Source organism: Vulpes lagopus, chromosome 7 (genome assembly GCF_018345385.1).
Source record: "Vulpes lagopus strain Blue_001 chromosome 7, ASM1834538v1, whole genome shotgun sequence".
Classification (NCBI taxonomy): Eukaryota; Metazoa; Chordata; class Mammalia; order Carnivora; family Canidae; genus Vulpes; species Vulpes lagopus.
Window position 1 is genome coordinate 45,491,783 of NC_054830.1, and position 17,435 is coordinate 45,509,217.

Genomic DNA, 17,435 nt, shown 5'->3' on the forward strand with positions numbered 1-17,435 from the left:
ATCTGCCCTTGGCTCAGGTTGCGATCCAGGCGTCCTGGATCAAGTCCCACATCAGACTCCTTGCAGGGAGCCAGCTTCTCCCTCTGCTATGTCTCTACCTTTCTCTGTGTCTCTCATGAATAAATAAATCTTAAAAAAAAAAGATTTAAAAAGTTACATTGTATGTGTGTGTGTGCACACCACATGCATGTTTTTTAAGGTTTCTATTTTTGTCGGTTTTGGGGGGCATAATGTTTCTATTCAGATGGTTTTTTAATTATATGAATAATTGGTACAGAAACTCCAAAAAATACAGAAAACTATAAACAAAAAGAAGAAATAGTGTGATGGTAAATCAAACATAGAAGCATGTTGGATAAGCAGCAACTCCCATTTCTCAAAAAAAAGAAGGAAGGTCATTGCCCTTTACTCAGGGCAAAAATAAAGCATTTTAGTGCCATGCAAATAGTTAGAATGCTCATATTTGTTAAATGAGGGTCAGGATGACATATTGACTATAGCAAATCATCATAGCTTTTTGGCTGTAAACAGATAAAAATAATCAAAAGAATAGCTCAGTAAGCAACAAAATGCTCAATCGAGGTAAGATTTGGCAGGCATCTTGAGGCTAGGTTTGCTGACATTCCTAAAGAAACATTCATTTCTAAAAATCCAGACCTAGAAGAAAGATCCAGTAGTATTAGAGTAGTTTGCGTAGGATGGTTTAGAACGTATTTATTTGTAAAGAATGACCTGAGTACAGAATTAGGCAAATATTCATTTGGGAATCAAAATGATCAAAAGTCAGAGAATTCCCGGAATTCAGAGTTGTACCTTGGACTTCAAAGGGACCTTCTGGGTCTGAAATGAGAGTAGAAAGCAGGATCCAGGAGTCTGAATGTGAGGGGTTCTCTTTCAAAGGAAGAGGTGATTGCTAGAGATGAACAGATCAGGAGTGTCTGCTACTCTGTTTTAGTTCATTGCTGGCAGGAAGAAGTCTGAGAAAGAAAACCAGAAGATCTCAGGCGGCTGGAAAGACTTTCAGGAAGCCTGCTGAGAATGTAGCCAGAGACAAAAGCATCTCCAGCATGACGTCAAGTGCATCTGCTCCTATCTCCGTTCCTATCAAAAACGAAGGTATGTTTTGTCTTTCCCTGAGTTCTACTCAATTCCTCCCAATGCCAGCTTCAGGCATCCTGAGAGGAACTGCTTTTCATAATGTTTCCCGGGATAGGTCATCTCTCCTCAGGTTCAGAAGCTGCAGTGAACCTCCTGAAACCATGACTTTTTCACTCAAATCTAATCCTATCCATCCTCTGTACCACCTGGACTCCCTCTATGGCATCTCCAGCTACCAACTGGGGAAAGAGGAAACTCCAGGAAAAAAAATTTTGGGTGGGGTGTTGTTCCCACACCGCATACCCTCCAAGTACCCCCAGTGACAAGTTAAGCAACTTGCCCAAGTTTATGTACACAGTTCTTGAATCCCATCTGTCCTGCCCTTTATTCTTCTCTAAGCACGAACAACCCAGTTCTTGGACTCTTCACCAATCACAGGGAAAGTGTAGAAGTAGAGAAAAGAACTGATGTTAACTTCCTCCAGGAAAACCTTTCTGAAATGATCATTCATGTGGCCTTCTTCCTTCTGAAATTCCATGACTAGAATGTTCTTAAACATTTAATGGAGACTTAACTATTAGATGGAAGAAAGCATCAACTTAGTCCCTCAGACAAAATCATTTGCTTATAAGGGCACCTGGGAGGCTCAGTGGTTGAGCGTCTGCTTTTGGCTCAGGTCGTGATCCCGGGGTCCTGGGATTGAGTCCTGCATCATGCTCCCCACAGGGGAGCCTGCTTCTCCCTCTGCCAATGTCTCTGCCTCTCTCTGTGTGTCTCTCATGAATGAATGAATAAAATCTTTTTAAAAATCATTTGCTTATAGACTAGGGACCAAGTCTTATCCCCATAGGCATTGAACATGCTTAATAAATTCATTAATTTTGAAAAAACCCACAAGCCCTAGAGTGTCTAAAATATCATGAGAGGGAGTTTTAAATTAATGTAATTGTTTTCTATTATACACACTAGTCAGAAAGTAATCTGACCTAATACCAGTCTTATTTTCCTTAAAAAAGAAGAAAACCTTTCAATTGTCAGAAGCAGTTTAAATAAAGAACTACTAAAAAAGGAATCAAACAGGGAGATTCATGCTGCTCAGGCAACAAAATCAGTGAACAATGAAAGCCATAGTAGGCATTGAAGGTTATAAACAGAAATATAGACTGTAATCCTGGCCTCCATCACTTTACTGCAAAATAATCACCATTTCCACAGTTTCATTCATTCTTTGCCTCTTACTAGCAACTTGACAGCTCCTCTCTTCTTTCTTCTTATTCCAATATTTTCTTCACTCATCAGTAGTAACTATCAATTTACTTCTTATCAGCTGTACAGTTACTGTATAGTTATCACAGGTTGCTACCTGTTGTTTCCCTATTATAAAAAGAGGCCCAACAAAGTTGGAGCATGAAGAGCATTTAATTAGACATTTAGCATTTGAGTCATCCAGACTCTTAATCCTAATTTTGATTTGCTTATTTCCTTATCTTTGGAAAAAAATCCAGTCCACACATTGGTCAGTCATTTCATACAAGAAAGCAGTTCAGTGCTCATATTCAATAAAATTTCTTTGAAAGAAATTTGGATCATTTTCTCAGTAATGCTTACTTTTTTTCCCCTTTCAATCATCAAAAATATAGAGCTGAGCAAGCTTAAAATAGTTTTGAATGTATGCACTTACGTTTATATGTATTGTTATTTATAGGCAAAACTATTCAGTGTATAATTAAATGAGATTTTTCTCAAGTGATCATATTATATTTCTGATGGGTAGATTAAGACTTGCATTTTTGATATGTTCATTTTAATTTCAGGATCAATATTCTGAAGAAGAAAGATACTCTGATACAAACTTAAAAAATAACTTTGATTATTTTTATTACCATTTTGTATGTAGGATCCAGCTAATGCTGGATGTTCTATTTCATGTTTGATAGTAGTGGAACAGCTTTCTCTTTTTTGTAGCATACTATGGAACTCTTCCAAAATTGTCAAGTAGTCATTGTATTCTTATAAATAGCCATGTCTATATTAAATTCAACGTATGGTTTGAAAATTATTCGGTAAACCCTGTAAAAGGCTATTGTTGACATCTCCCCCCAAAAGAGTCAGAGAGCTGACTTAGGTTTGAGTCATTTATGGTGACCACCTAGCACAATAATCAAGAAAAAAAATATTCCAAGTTCCCATTCTATTTATTTCGTTAAGAAAATGCCAGCTGGTTTCAGCACTTCCCTGTTTATATGAATACTAACTTCAGGCTTTCAAACAAACCTTATTTGATTCAGGAAAGTCAGGAATAGAACCTGAGTGAGTCGTCCAGTGTCAGATGTAGCCTATGTGCTCCATGCTTACAACTGACTCATGAAATTCTGATGTCTGGAGGAGATCTATTTGATCTCTTATTCTCAGCTATATAATCTTCCAGATTAAATTGCACCAGAAATAATCTGTGTACATTCCACAGAGAGTAAATAATCAGACATATCTCTACTCCTCTTCCTCCACACACATGACTTTGCTTGTGATTATCTAAAACCTGCAGGCCTGATATTTTCACTAAAGCCCTGCAATTACAAGTATTATGTAAACAGCCCGCTGTCATTTCCAACTGAAAAATGTATTTTAAATGTGACAAAACCAGGAGTGCCTGGGTGGCTAAGTTGGTTGGTTATGTGTCCTGATTTCAGCTCAGGTCAGGATCTCAGGGTCCTGGGATCCAGCTCCACATTGGGGTCTGTACTGGGTGTGGAGCCTGTTTCTTCCTTAGATTATGTCTCTCTCCCTCTGCCAACCACTCCCCAAAAAAGCAACAAAACCAGCCTGCAATAAATGCGATTTAGGGTTAAGTCTGTAAGTAACCTCATTGAGAGATTCTGAGGTACAGGTAATGCCCAACTGATCCATCTTTCTCTTAAAATACAATTATGTATAACCAAAAACCACTTCTCATCTGTGTATATAGAGGTTCCCTGGGGTTGAGGGAATTTCACTGGAAATATATTTTTCTCACAAGATTCCAGGTTTTGCAGAATTTGCTCTGATGTGAATATTTTCACATAATTGCAAACACATTTTTTACTTTGTATAACTTTCTAAAGATATTGCTCAAGGAAGCAACAAATACAAATTTCCTATTTGTTAATAGAAAAAACTGTATTTAAAACAAAAGATTAAACAATCCAGTTACTTAAAAGGAGCCAAAATACAAAAACAGCATGGGAATATTTTTGAGTTGAAATGTGTAAAAAAATACATATATTTTAAAAAGTGAAGAAATTGATCAAATGCATATGGAATAAAAATGATATTGAAAAGGGATGTGGAACTAAGAACAATACTCGATATTGAGATAACTGGTTACCATTTTAGGAGGAAAACTCATATCTTACACCAGGACAAATTTGAAATGCATAAAAGATTTGAAGGCAGGGCACCTGGGTGGCTCAGGGGTTGAGTGCTTGTTTTTGGCTCAGGTTGTGATCCCAGGGTCCTGGGATCGAGTCCCACATCAGTCTGCTTCTCTCTCTGCCTATGTCTCTGCCTCTCTCTGTGTGTCTTTCATGAATAAATAAATAAAATCTTAAAAAAAAAAAAAAGATTTGAAGACAGACAACAACAAACTACTCAAGCCATAGCAGACAAACAAGATACTCTCTTAGTGATCTTGGGGTAAGTTGTCCTTCCCAGCTACACATCAAATCCAAAAGCCATAAAAGAAAACATTGGTAAATTAAACTACAAAAGAATAAAACTGCTGCAGCAAAAGCCATCACAGGCAAATCAAAATACAAATGATAAGGTGAGAGATTTACCACTCATATTACTAATGAAGATCTTACCTTCTTAATATAAAAGACCTTTTTCAAAACGAGGGGCAAAAAAACCCAACAGTCCAATTGGAAAATCTTAAAAGAGATAAACAATGAGAAGATGAGATGTCATTTCCCCCCCATTCACAAAAAAAGTCTAAGAGATGAATAACATAAGAAGAAAACACATATTCTCATATATTGCTGCTGGCGGTGTAAATCCTCTGGGGATTTATGTATAACCTTTGGGACATTTTGGCTAAAATTATTAAATTATTAATGATTACATCCTTTAACTAGTAATTCTACCTCTCTGGAGATAATTGTGAAATGACCACACACAAGGTTGTTCACTATAGAGTTGTTTTTTGGAAACAACCCAAATACTTACCACAAGAGACTGGTTAAATAAATGACGGTACATCCATACTATACTAGACAGCTGTTTAAAAAATAAAAAGAAGTATAAGTAAATAAATCTTTTTTAAAAAGGAGAGAGAGAGAGAGAGAGGGTTGCCTGCGGGCCCATTTGGTTAAACATCCGACTGTTGGTTTTGGCTGAGGTCATGATCTCAGGGTCATGAGATTGAGCCCCACATGGGCCTCCTTGCTCAACAGAATCTGCTTGAGATTCTCTCTCTCCCTCTTCCTCTGCCCATCCCACTCATGCTCTCTGTCTCTCTCTCTCAAAATAAATAAATAAATCTTTAAAAAATTGGAAAAAACGAAAAGGTTTTGCATCCAAGACAAAAGATCTTTAAGAAATAATGTTCAGTGAAAAATAAAGTGAAGGCACAGTGTGTGCAGTATTTTACCTTTTGTATAAAAAAAGACAAGCCTATATTGAGATTTGCTGGTAGATACCGTATTTACACATGAGTAATAATACCATCAAGTGTGTGGTTGTTTCTGTATGTGGTCCAGGCTGGTTGGGAACAGGGTGGGTAGGAGATAGGATTGAAAGAAAGACAGTTTGATTTTTGGATTTCTTTGTTTTTTCAATAATATACTTATTACGTATTCACAAAGTATTATTATTTTTTAAAGATTTTATTTATTTATTCATGAGAGACACAGAAAGAGAGAGAGGGGCAGAGACACAGGCAGAGGGAGAAGCAGGCTCCACATAGGGAGCCTGACGTGGGACTCAATCCTAGGACGCCAGGATCACACCCTAGGCCGAAGGCAGGTGCCAAACCGCTGAGCCACCCAGGGATCCCCCTACTCAAAAATTAAAGGTAAATGAACGTTTTTACCTAATCTAAGCCTAGTAGATGATCACACTTGCTTCCGATTATACATCTCTTTACTGACACATTTTCTAAAACTGCATGTTGTGCTAGAAATTTAAAATAAGTTAAGTTTGGTTAAAATTCATTATTGAAAAACTAAGTCACAAAAATTATTTTAATCTCATACCTGACTTTGCTTAGTCAATTTAGAATTTCTTTGTTCAACTCTGTCCTTATGCTTCAGCTTCTGATAAAATTCCATTTTGCTTTGAAATATGTGAGAACATCCACTAATCAAAGAGCCTAACCTTGTCACTGAAGCATTCTAATCCATTCGAAGCATTTATTTTTTTTTTCATTCGAAGCATTTATAAGCATATAAACATGTTAAAGTGTTTTTTTATGTGAAGTTTTACATATTTTATCACGTGCACAAAGTTTAACTAAAGAAGTTAATTGGCCATCTGCATTTCTTAGCCATTTTTCCTCCTTCTCAAGGGGGATATAATATCTTACTTTTAGCCTAGGGTTAAAAATCATCCCTTCAAGTGGTAAGATGTTTTTAGCACATGCAAGGATGTTTTCCTGTCTGTAGAAGATTCTTACCACACGACACCATATTTCTCTTAGAGATCTTTTGGCTCTTTACCTTAAATACAAGAACTTATCTTTCATATTTTTTTTAATTGACACGATTAAGATTAATGCTCAGTTCATTCCAAATGCAACTTAAACTTTAAAAACTCCCTTAAAATAAGCATGCTTCTCCAACTAGTTCCAGTTATCTGCCCTCAACCCACCCTCCTCGTATCTTTTGAAACACTTCCCATAATCACTAAATAATTTATAATTTGTCATTTCATGTTTGTCTTCGTGATAGAATGCAAAGATATTAGCCAGATCTTTCCTAATTATCAAGGTGCATTCCCTAGGCCCTAAGAAAATATAACAGAGTGCCTTTTACATAAGAGCTTCTCAATATATTTATTTGAATAAATGAACAAACGAATTGCCTTTTTTTTCCCCCAACACCTTTCCATCTGTTAGAAATGAAAAGTGTTAGAGGTTAGAGACTATTTCAAAGGTATTGGTTACATGTAGCTAACATATAATTGAATCCAATTATATACTTTTTTCATTTATTGTTAATGAAGCAATCATATATCAGTGTAAATTTAATATTGACAGGACCAGTAATTCAACATCTTTGAGGTAATAGAACTTGGCGGGCTTCATTAAATGTAATGATCACATTTCAAAAAATATTTTGCATCAATAATCCCAACAACTAGTACTTCTTACACTTTACTAAGAATATAAACTAGAGCAATGAAGTGGCTACCCATCTATAAGGTGGGTTCTACATAGAATACAGCTTATTTCCAACAGGCAGTATTTTCAGAAAGACCAGCAGAATCAAGCCAGCATTGGATATTAAAAATATATATAGCATGTACAAATGGAAAATATATCTTCTATTCAAAATAGTTTAATTTTCTTTGGGTTGTTATAATGACAATTTCTTTAACCTGATGAGATAACAGATTTTTAAAGATGTAATCATGTATTTATCTTATGGTTTGCACAAGATGTACCTTTAGTACATCCAGATTTTCATAATCCATCAAACAGTTTTTCAGTATGTGTTATGGCAGGATATTCTAGAACTGCCAAGAAAAGTAAATTCACAGAGCTGCCTGCAACTCACTAACTATAACAAATTAGCATAAGCAGCCCCATTTTAGAAGGAATGGCTTTTACAAGTTACACAGAAAAATAATGTGATTTTTGCATTTGTATCATTAAAAACTGTCCCTGTAGTACATGATTTCATCATAAATATTAAACACAGCCCGAAGAATTTAACACAGGTAGTTAGTCGGTTTGAGGTGGAACTTTTTAGCAAAACAGAATGGGTTATGACCTTAAGACTAACTAGGAAAACTAGCTTAAAAGTACCTATTTTTATGGATTTTTTTCTACTTTGAAAAAATGCATATCAAATAAAACCTCTCAACACTTGTCAGCTCTCCTGTGAACATACCATATAAATGGACTGGCACCGACTGCCAGGAAAAAGGAAAGGCCAAATTACTCCCTTCCACCCATGCTGTGAAGTTCAGAGAGAAATCTGTCCTAGACCCATACCATACAGATAGCATACAATGAGCCATTTAGCAAGAACTGAAGAATGGATAAAATTCTTCAGATTTCTCCGCACAATAGCAAAGACCTTATTTTCTTAGTCACCCTCACAATTTAAAATGCCTCTGGCTGGTTATTCACAGCACAAAACAAAGGTGAGCCTTTTCAAACATCTAATTAGCTGAAGTTCTATTAATTCCGGCAAAAAGAATTTATAAGTCCAGAAGGCAAAGAAAACTATGGCTGCAGGCTTACCTTGTTTCAAATATATCCATCGTGCAGTTGGTTGCCTGTGCACTACGAAGCATCAGTACCCAGAATAAACTAAGAACTAAACAAAGATATAGAGTCCACTTTGTGCACTATGCTGGTAAACATGGAACCATCAAGTAATCATTGATAATCAACTGAAAAGTATTATCTTTTTACAGAACCTAATACACTGTTGGAAGCTACTGAATTTTGTGAAGGATACAGCTTATGGACACAGGACCATCGCTAGCCCCTTCCACTATGAAGGGTGGAGAAAGCTTGAACCAGCTTGCTTCAGAAGGGATGGGAAAGGGTCGAGGTAGGACAAAAGCAGGGGCAATGGTGGAAGTGCAAGCTAAGTAGGGCTTAGAGACAAATTAGGAGATGACTGTCCTGCCATTGACAACCAACCACCAACTCTTATTTCTTAGTCTGATGCTAGATTTTCATTTAATTTCTCTTTCTTCCTCAAACTCAAAATGTCAAACTCATCCTTCACTCTCTCCAATGCCTTTTCCCAAAGTGCTTTCTCACCTGCGTTCCCTACTGAAATGCAGAACACCTAATTGCCTGTGCTAGAAATTTGGGAGTGACCCAGTTCCATGCCCTGTCAATCACCAAGTCCCGCTGAGTCTACCTTTCAAATAATTTCAAAATGTTTGCCGTTCTTTCCATCCCTACAATGGCCATCCCTATTATGGCCATCTAATTCAGGCTGCACCTAACTCCTCTGACAACAACTTCCTAAATTATCTCCCCACCTCCACTCTAACCCTTTCCAATTCATTTTTTTTTTTTGCATCAAAATCAATTTTTTAATATCTTTTTTTTAAAGTAAGCTTACACCTAATGTGAGGCTTGAACTCATGACCTTGAGATCAAGAGTCACATGCTCTACTGACTGAGCCAGCCAGGCACCCCCAAAATCCCTTTTTTACACTGATTACATCATTCCCAAATTTAATTCCTGACTTTCAGAGCCATTATATGTCCTCCCATCTTATTCTGACCTCAGTTTACCTCCCTTGTTTCATCTTGAGCCTCTTCTGCACACAAACACCAAGATGCTTTACTTTTAGGTTGCTTGAGAGAAATGTGCTAGATCAAAACTTGGTACCTTTGCATTTTTCCTTTCTCTTTGACAGGAATACTTTGGTTCTCCATTTGCCCATATAGTACTTCTTCATCATCCTTTTTTGTCCCAGTGTGGAAACCCCTTCCTTCCGGAAGCCCTCACCCACCTATAGTGCAAGTGAGTTGCTGGGGCTGCCCTATGCACACCTTCCTCATAGCACTTGCACTGGAGGTGGCTGTTTCCTCTATTAGACTATGAGCTCCTGTGAGCTGGATTCATTGTTCACCAGGCACATCATAGGCCTTTGTAAGCAATGGTTAAATGAAAGACTCTAACTATAATATCCAGGATAGAGTTCAATTAAATGAGATTTATACAACCCATAAGTAGCCAAATGAAGTTTTCTAGCTATTTCAACTTACTATGATAAACTTATGGTGCCCCAAACACACTGGGTTATAAGAATGCCTGAGTCACTTATTAAAAATGACAGAGTCCTGGCTCTGAAAGCACAAGAAATTGGTAAATGTGTTTGAATCTGAAGAGGAGAGCTGGTGATTAGGAGCAGGAATGACTTGCTTTTTACCATATATGCTTTTGATTTTTTATTTGCCTTAAAAGAAGAAAAATTTAAAATATACACATACATATATATGTTTTAAATATTCATTTATTGTTGGAAGAATATATACACACACACAAAAAAAAGTGATAATGATCACCTTCTCTAGGAAGGTGAATTGGGATTTGGGGAGGACAAGGTTGGGAAAGATAATTCTTTTTTTTTTTTTTTTTTTTTGCTAAGATAATTCTTAATGAAATTCTTTCATACCTCTTAGAATTTCCAATCATGTTGAATGACTTGGTCCAAATTTTAAAAAATCAAGCAGAAATACAGATTTATAGGGCCCTTCCTAGAGCTACTAATTCATGACACTGGAGGTGGGGTCTGGAACTCTGTATTTTAAACAAACTCCCTGGGTCACACCCATGATCTGGAAAGTTTGGGGAACAGGGTTAAGGTTGGACTTGAACTTGGAGATCATCTAATCCAATAATTCTTAGATCTGAGCATCATCCTTGATTTAATCAGACTATATATGGGAAGAGGCAGGGAAATCAGTACCATTTAAAGTGCTTCAGGGCATTCTGATAGAGGCACTGCTTGCAGCTTGCACTGAGACCACTGGTCCAGTGCCATTAATCACTCAACCAATACATGCATCTCGACTCAATCTTGTGTGCACAGAAATGGCTCTATCATTATGGTGGCCAGCCTCCAAGATAGCCTGCAATGATTCCCACTTCCTAGTCTTTACACCCTTATGTGGTCCACTGCTGCACCGAATATGGATGACCTGTCTAACCAATAGGATACTGTGGAATTGACGCACTATGATTTCCAGCACTAGGTTATAAAAGATGCTGTGGCTTCTGTCCGGCTCTGTCTTGGATTGTCCACTCTGGAGAAGCTAGATACTATTGTGAGGACATGTAGGGAGCCATATGGTGACCAAGTAAATCCTCTTGCCAGCACTGACTTGCCAGTTATGTGAATAAACCATCTTGAAAGTGGATTATCCAGCCCTAGTCTAACCTTCAAGTGCAGCATTGGCTGTCATCTTAACTTTAAACTCCTTAGAGATCATGAGATAGAATCAACAGTTCCAGATGCACTGAAACTGTGTGAAGTAATAAATGTTTCTTACTGTTTTAAACTAATAAGTTTTTGGGATGCCTGGGTGGCTCAGTTGGAGAAGCATCTGCCTTCAGCTCAGGTCATCAACTCAGGGTCCTGGGATCAAGCCCTGAGTCAGGCTCCCGCTGAGCATAGAGCCTGTTTCTGCCTCTCCCCATCCCCACTCGTGCTCTCTCTCTCTAAAACAAAGAAATAAATAAAATCTTTTAAAAAAATAAGCTACTAAGTTTTGGGGAAACTGTTACACAGCCTTAGGTAATTAATACAATCACACTTTCCCGTATGTGTTGTTCTTACCAGTGGCCTCATTTCCATGTCATTTTCATCTCCCAACGGGCAAAAATTTTGGTTGTTCTTTTTCCTAAGCCTGCAACTAAGGTATTAAAATATGCTATTTGCTTTTACAGGTCGAGCGTCAGTTCAGAGTGCCATCATAGGACTTTCTGACCTGTGCGATGTTGCTTCTTAAATAATGCTGATGAGCATTGTAAAGACTTACAAGTTCTCCCTCCTGCAGTCCTCTGAGGTTTGGCTTGATGGGATGGGAGAAAATCAAGGCATCTTTTTTGTAGTGATGAAGATCTGTGTGTTTGTCCACTGCAGGCCTCATGCCAGTATGCTTCATGCCTCCTGATGCCTCTCTCTGACTTTTCCCTAGGAAGGGAGGGCAGGAGGATTGTAAGGGACTTTAGCTTGTGATGAGGAAATTATAATGAGTATATTCATTGTACTCTACTAAACTGGGGTCTGACCTGAAAATATTGGTCTCTATCTTGACAGAAGAGATGTGCACCTGATTTTCATCTGGCAAATTATACAGGAGCCACGCCACCAATATTGGAAAGAATATTCCACATACAATTTCCCTCTAAGTCCTAGGAGTACTTTGGAAGGAGGCCAGTACTCTCTCTCTCTCCTTGATGTCACCTGTAAGAATCACATTAGGTTTCACTAATTAATTATCACCAAAGCTTTAAAGCAAATATGTATATTTGCTTTATGCCAGCTTTTCCTCATTTCTGCTAGTTTCTGAGAGTCATGATCATTTGGTTTGATAAGAGTGGACAGTTGATTATTTAAAAATCCAAAATCCTAAGCCCACTGGTGTGATTCTGCTTGCATATAAAACCAAAGGTCCATTGGTGAAACATTAAACGGAATTAGGAGAATGTGGGATGTGTGTTGCTTTGTGTTGCCTAGCAATGTGGTTAGGGCACAGGAATCACAGAGAGGATGAAATTCACACCCACAAGGAAATCACATTATTCATAAACACACACACTCACACACACACAGGCATATACACACATCTGACATCTCTGGAAGAATGTTACAAACCATGAGTACAGAATTATAGTCACAAGTAGAATAGTCTTTGGAACATTGTATAATATACATGCTGGTTGCACTGTTACTTATACTTCAATGTTGGTGTGTATATATCTGTCCTTTAAAGCAAAAAATATGTGCTTATGAATGGACTTCACAACACCCCTCATAGACGTGAGCCCAGTCAGTATTAAGTAAAACTCACATTTTTAGAATGAATATATTAATATGAAAAATTACAGGAAGAAATATTTAATATATAGAAAAACTTTAATCTCTTTGCTCATCCTTATTTCAAAATACTGAGATTTGCCATTCATTTTCATAAGACCAAGTGTGATGGTAGAAAGCATGATCATTGGGGCACCTGGGTGGCTCAGTGGGCTAAGTGTCTGCCTTCAGTTCAAGTCATGATCCTCAGGTCCTGAGATCAAGCCCTGCATAGGGCTCCTTGCTCAGTGGGGAGTCTGCTTCTCCTTCTCTCTCTGCCCCTCCCCCCACTTGTGTGCTATCTCTCCATCTCAAATAAATAAATATCTTTTTTAAAAAAGCATGATCATTAATGTCAGATACTTGATTTCAAATCCCAACTCTGTCTTTTGCAATGTTGTGTGATTTCCCTCAACCTTACTTTCTTTACCTATGAATTAGAAATATAGTAATATTTGACTTATAGGGCCATTGTGAGGATTAAAATAAGGAAACCCATGTAAAGAACAGAGGCAAGTCATGGCCCTCCAAATACAGTAGCCTTTCTACTCCTTATTACTGTTATTATGCAAAAGGCCTCTTGAATGCCTCCCAATAAATAAAGGCCACCAGTGAACCCAAGCAATGTGTTCAGTAGAGATTTTGCCTGTAAAAAGACTGTTTGGTTTTCAGGAAGAGAAGTCTATGGCCTCCAGTCCCTTCCCTGAATGAAAGGATCTCTGTGGAAGTAACCCTATTCTTTCCTCTCTTGGCCTAATCAATTGGTTCTTCCAAAGTCAGGGAACCAACTAACTCAGCTCTAAGGATGAGAACCAAGACTCTAATGTGACCACTTACCAAAAGAAATCTCTACCCTAAGGCTACACAGCCTAGTGTCTTCCCAGTTCCAGGCTCCTCTCCCAGAACAATTTAGTCCTCCATCCTGTACCCTCCCAGGTTGCAAATCTGGAAGTCCTTGATAGAACTTCCCTCTTGCTTCTTTCCAGCTAACTTGGGAATGTTCTCATTTCTCTGTAGAGCTGGGATTTCCTGGATACATATCGCTTTCCCAGGCTATTGTCGAGGGGAACTGGCAGGTGGGGGCGAGGGATGGGAGGAGGCATCAGCCATCTCCTCTGCATGAGCTGTAAGCTCTAGTTCCCAGCAGCGTTTCTCCCTTAAGATCTAGGTGAAAAAGAAGAGAATAACTGAGCTGCCAGCCTTCCCCTAGGGAGAGGTAAGCAATTAGCAGAGCGCCCTGAGAAGCACTGGGTAAAAACAACATGTGTACCCTACCAGGCAAAAGATGAACAGTGAGTGATGTGTGAGAACAAGAAAATTATATGGATTCTATTTTAAGATTAAAACGTGAATCAAAAAAACAACTTTAAAAAGATATTTTAATTTATTCCTAATATCCTGCTACTTGTATGAATTTGGGATTTTTTTTTCCTTTGCAACTATTCTGAACAGAATTAAATTACAACTGCTGTGGTTACTTATTATGGTTTAGAAAATTCCATTTATTTAGCTAAAAATAAATTTTTTTCCCTTTGGTTTTTAAATGTCCTTGAAACAATGATGAGTTAGAAAATAAAATGGAAGAAAGGACCTCATTTGTGTTGGCAACAAAAAAGATTAAGTTCCTAGGAATAAACTGGAGAAGTGAACAGCTACACGAAGATTTTTGAAGCTACTGAGGGTCATAAAGAAGACTTGAACAACTTGAAGGATATTTATGTTTTTAGATAAAAGGGATTTTATAAAGAGGTCAATTCTTCCATGTTTATACGGAAGAATAAACTTGCCAACGTATGCAGGAAAATCCTGAAAAAGAAAAACAAGGGTTAACTTAGCTGCATTAGATACTAAAACGTAAAGCTACAATCATTAAAAAGGCACAATACATGAATAGATAGCAGCTCAATGGAAACAGAAAGGGACTCAAATACAAAAAGAAATTTAGTATAAGCTAAACCGGTATCTCTTATCAGTGGAGAGAGATGCCCATTCAATAAATGGTGTTCAAGCAATTGAGCAGCTCTGAGGAGAAAATACTACAGTTGGATTCAAACCTTTCACCTTTTGTCATGATAAATTCCAGATGGATAACATTTTTAGAAATAAAGGGAAAGAAAATTCTGAGCATAGAAGAATAAATTGTTAGGTAATTTTTAAATATAATTTCAGAATAGGGTAGGCCCTGAAATATAAAATAAAAGCCAGAATCCATAAAAAAAAAGATTGGTATATACATAAAATCCAGTACTTCCGTATGGCCAAACAACAACAAAACACTGGCAAAGTTGAAAGACAAAAAACAAACTTTAGGAAAAAATTGCAATTCAGATAACATGTAAAGGGTTCCTACAGATTAATATGAAAAATATCAACAGGAAAAAAGAGAGTTTGCAGAAAAAGAAATAAATTGAAGGAAGTTCTAGTTCACTCATATAAAGATAGCATTTTCACCTGTCCAATTGGGCAAAATCAAGTTAAATTCGCTGTTGAAACAAGCATGGTTTACGTCACTCCAATTTTACTAATGAGAGGTTAAATTGTTCAACACCATCATGGGCAATCTGGCAATATATATCAAAATCATACATGGGCCTGTATTTTAATGCAACAATTTCAAGTCATCCTATATGTGTGCTCAAGCATGTGTGAAATAATGTGTGTACTAAGTTATTTAATACATAATTTTCTGTAATAGCAAAAGATTGGAAATAATCTAAATGCTTACCAATACGAAATTTGTTAAATTGGGCTACATCTCCATAGCAGAGCATTATGTAGCTGTTAAAAAAAGACAAGGAAGCCCTTTATATACTGATGTGAAGGGGTTTCCATGACCTATTGTAAAGTAAACAGTAAACCAAAAACTGCAGTCATTAGTTGTCTCCAGAAACGAAACAACTGGGAAAGAGATTTTCTCTTCACACCCCTTTATCTTTGGAAATGTGAATGCTGTTAGTGTATTACTTAGTCCACAAATAACATTTAAAAATGAATAAAAGCCCTTGCCACTTCGACTGTTTTCATGTAAAGAGTTTAGTGTTTTATTGAGTATTTTGACGATCTTGCTACAGCGAATAGCTAAAGATCTTTCAGGACTTCCATGTTATCATGGTCTTTACAGAGTTGGATTTTAAACATTAATCCTCCAAGCAAGAATGACAAATAAAGCCCATCTCTTCTGAATGTGGCACTTTCTACTGTGGTATTACCTGATTTAATGTTACAGGTTAGAATTGGTGGACAGCAAAATTCTAAGACAACCCCCAAGTTCGCTTGAGTTTTATTAGAACATAGCCCTGCCCCTTTGTTTATGCATAATCTGTGGCTGCTTTCCTGTTACAACACAGAGCTGAGTACTCACAAGAAGTCACATGACTCCAAAAACCTACAATCTTTAGTATTTGTTCCTTTACAGGAAAAATTGGCCCACCTGTGGTTTAAACCATTTTGAGTTGGGTCTCCTGTTATTTGCAGCTTAAGAGCACTTGTACAATATTGATCTCTTTCATTCTGATGAAAAGTGAAATAACACTAAACTCAAACTGATAATAATGACTATGCATGTTTCAAAGTAAACCTTTATTAAAATAAAATAAACTATACATACAGAAAAGTTTACAAATCATTATTGCATAGCTCCATGCTTTGTAGCTATCACCAAACTCTAGGAGTTCCCTTTAAGAACTATATCCCCCACCCCAAGGAAACTCACTGTTCAGATTTCTATCAGAATACATCTCTATAGACAAATTTTGACTGTGGACTTCAGATAAACGGATTCATAAGTATGTGTCCTTTTGTGTCTGAATTCTTTTGCTCAGCATTTTGTTTGTGAAATTCATCTATATTGTGTGTGGCAGGAGCTCACTTTCTCTCATCGCCATGTAACATGCCATCGTACAAACATACCACAGTTTATTTATCCAGTCTACAGTTGATGGACATTTGAGTTGTCACTAATTTTTACTATTACGACTAATGCTACTGTGAATAATATAATTCTTTGGTGCATGTATACATACTTCAGTGCATGTATATACACTTTTATATATTTCATTTATGTTATAACATATATATATATATAACACATATATAACTTATATACATCATTGAGTGGAATTGTGGGGAAATTCATATGTGGGTCATCCATATATGATTTTTACTAAGGATAGTAGTAAAAAGTGATTCCATGTCAGAAAGTGCATAGCTCCGTTGAACAGAAATTTAGTCTTCTTTCTATTTTTCACAGAGAGATTAAGTCAGCAGAGTATGAAGTTCAAAAGACCACACACAACCAGATGAAATAACTACAAAATGAAAAACTAAAACAATTACCAACAAGCTAATTTCCCCTTCAAACCCACACCATGACTTTAAGGAAGTTGCAAGCTGCTGTCTTAGAGACTAATTGTTTAAGCAGCTGAATTCAAATCAATACTTCCTTTGGAACACTGGGAAGGCTCAAATGGCCTTGGCATGCCATTGAGTCACAGAGGTACATTTTCTTTAGAGGAAAAAGTGATGAAAGTTAGAAATGGATGGGATGGAAAGGAGCATCCGTGGACCCAGAGCTCCAAAATCTA

The 17,435-nt window shown here is 37.1% G+C and overlaps 1 long non-coding RNA gene across 1 annotated transcript; it reads left to right on the forward strand.

Moving 5' to 3' along the window:
- Positions 1 to 970: 970 nt before the first annotated feature.
- Positions 971 to 13,038, forward strand: LOC121495035. Its single transcript, XR_005988956.1, has 3 exons — positions 971 to 1,116; positions 8,719 to 8,858; positions 11,721 to 13,038. It is a non-coding gene; the product is annotated as an uncharacterized LOC121495035 (long non-coding RNA).
- The last annotated feature ends 4,397 nt before the right edge of the window (positions 13,039 to 17,435 follow it).